Source organism: Otolemur garnettii, unplaced genomic scaffold (assembly GCF_000181295.1).
Source record: "Otolemur garnettii isolate 467f Iridium unplaced genomic scaffold, OtoGar3 scaffold00187, whole genome shotgun sequence".
Classification (NCBI taxonomy): Eukaryota; Metazoa; Chordata; class Mammalia; order Primates; family Galagidae; genus Otolemur; species Otolemur garnettii.
This window is the reverse complement of record NW_003852582.1, coordinates 1,332,125-1,334,537: the sequence shown is the minus strand read 5'-3', so window position 1 is coordinate 1,334,537 and position 2,413 is coordinate 1,332,125. Positions and strand designations below refer to the sequence as shown.

At 43.9% G+C, this 2,413-nt stretch overlaps 1 pseudogene; it reads left to right on the top strand.

Annotated features, from left to right (window-relative positions):
* The first annotated feature begins 2 nt into the window (after positions 1-2).
* Positions 3-622, top strand: LOC100965580 (annotated as a pseudogene).
* The last annotated feature ends 1,791 nt before the right edge of the window (positions 623-2,413 follow it).

Below are 2,413 nucleotides of genomic sequence, written 5' to 3'. Positions count from 1 at the left end.
CTTTTGACAAGCATCTGAATATGATCCTCTGTGAGTGTGATGAGTTCAAGAAGATCAAGTCAAAGAATGTGAGGCAGCCAGAATGTGCAGAAAAGTGGGTTTGGGGTGTGGTGTTGCGGTGTGGGGAGAATTTGGTATCTGCAACTGAGGAGCAGCCACCCCCCCTAAGATGCTGGCATTGCTCTGGTACCACTTGCTGGAGCTTCAGGAGGCCCTGGAGTTGGTAGGGCAGCTGCCAGAAGAACCCCAGCTGCTGTCCCAATTCCCCAGGCTCCTGCTTGGTTGGCAGGCCCAGTCTGAGGAGTTGGGGGACAAGCCCAGCAGGTGTGATTCCACAGGGAAGAGACACTGTAGCAGCTGCTGTTGCTACTTCCACTATTGCTGGAGCCCCAACACATTACCCATCAGGATGAGGGACCCCATCCCCACCTGTAGACAGAGCAACAGCACCTCCAGGCACCTATGGCTCCTCCACCTGGTTTGAGACTGCCAATGGGCCCACCAACTGGGCTTCCCACTGCTGGAGGGATGCTGATAGGTATGCCCCCTCCAGCAATGAGACCCCCCTCCATCAGGAATTAGAGGTCTATCTCCCCCAGGAATGCATCCTCCCAGACCCTAGGATATTGACACCATTGATCCATCTCCGTCACTCTTTTTCCTGCAGTGCATCCTGTGAAATTGTGTAGAGTCGTTGTGAGCTTTTTGTCTCCTTTCTGCATTAATAATACCTCATGATAAATGCATACAGCAATTAAAAAAACGAAGAAAGTGAATATCAGATAAAGACTAATCTAAAATGTGGCATAGCTATATTAATATCAGAGAAAACAGACAAAAAGGCAAAAAAAAAAGTTGGCAACAACATAGTGATAAAAGTTTTGAAAAATAGGAACATTATAAACTTAGCATCATCATATCTCACTGCAACCTCAAACTCCTAGGCTCAAGTAATCCTTCTGCCTCAGCCTCCTGAGTGATTGGGACTACAGGCACATGCCACCACTCTCAGATAATTGTTTCTATATTTAGTAGAGATGGGAAACTCACGGTATTGCTCAGGCTGGTCTCCAGCTTCTGGTCTCAAGCAATCCCAGCCTTGCTTCAGGCTCCCAAAATGTTGGGAATTACAGGTATGAGCCACTGCACCCATGATAAAATATACATTCTTAATGCTTCATTAGAAAAGAAGAAAATTTCAAGATTAATGATCTATGCATATAACCCCCAAAATTGGAAATAAAAATAGCAGATGAAACTAAAAAAAAAAAAAATTTTTTTTTGGAGACTGAGTCTTACTCTGTCACCCTGGATAGAGTGCTTTGGCATCATAGCTCTCAGCAACCTCAAACTCTTGGGCTTAAGTGATCCTCTTGCCTCCACCTCCCAAATAGCTGGGACTACAGGTGCCTGCCACAACTCATGGCTAATTTTTCTATTTTTGGTAGAGCCAAGGTCTTGCCACAACTCATGGCTAATTTTTCTATTTTTGGTAGAGCCAAGGCCTTGCCACAACTCATGGCTAATTTTTCTATTTTTGGTAGAGCCAAGGTCTTGCTGTAGCTCGGGCTGGTCTCAAATTCCTGAGATCAGGCAATCCACCCACCTCAGCCTCCCAGAGTGCTATGATTACAGGTGAGCCACCATTCCTGGCCCCAGTGGTTTTATTTTAATTGCCAAAAACTGGAAATGACCTAAATTTCCCTCTACTAGGGAATGGATAAACAAACTATGGTATATCCATACTTTTCATACTATGCAGTAATAAAAGGAGTGAACACTGATACAGACAACACGAATGATTTTCAAATGCATTATGTTAAGGGAAAGAAGCCAGACTCAAAACACTACAGTTATGCGATTCTATTTACATGGGTTGTATGAAAGGCAAGATCTGGGGACAACAAACAAAGCAGAAGTTGCCAGGGGCTGGCTTTGGGGGTGGCATTGAGTAGAAAGGGACATGGGGGATTCGTTTGGGTGATGGATGTATTCTAGACCTCTGTTGTGTGGTGGTTACATGACTGGTTTTGTCAAAATCCACCAAACCATTATATATACAGTACACTATAAAGAGCGAATTCATTGTGTCTAATTTTCACTTTACTTTTTAAAATCCTTACTTCCCCCCCCCCCCAAATTGTCCCATTAAAAATAACCTCATGTTTTGGGGACCTCTGATGCTTTGTTACTTTAATTAACCCTTTCTAGCCTTAGGCCTGACTCTGAATGAGGAAATACAGTAACTAGGACAATGAGCTGAAAGAGTAAGAAAAGAAAATGACCTCAGCCACCACCAGCCTTGTTCTGCTGGCCACTAAAGGCTTGTAGCCTCAAATGGTGCCAGATGGGGAGTCTGGGAGGGACTGTATATTGTATACAATTTGAAGCAATAAATAAATAAATAAATAAA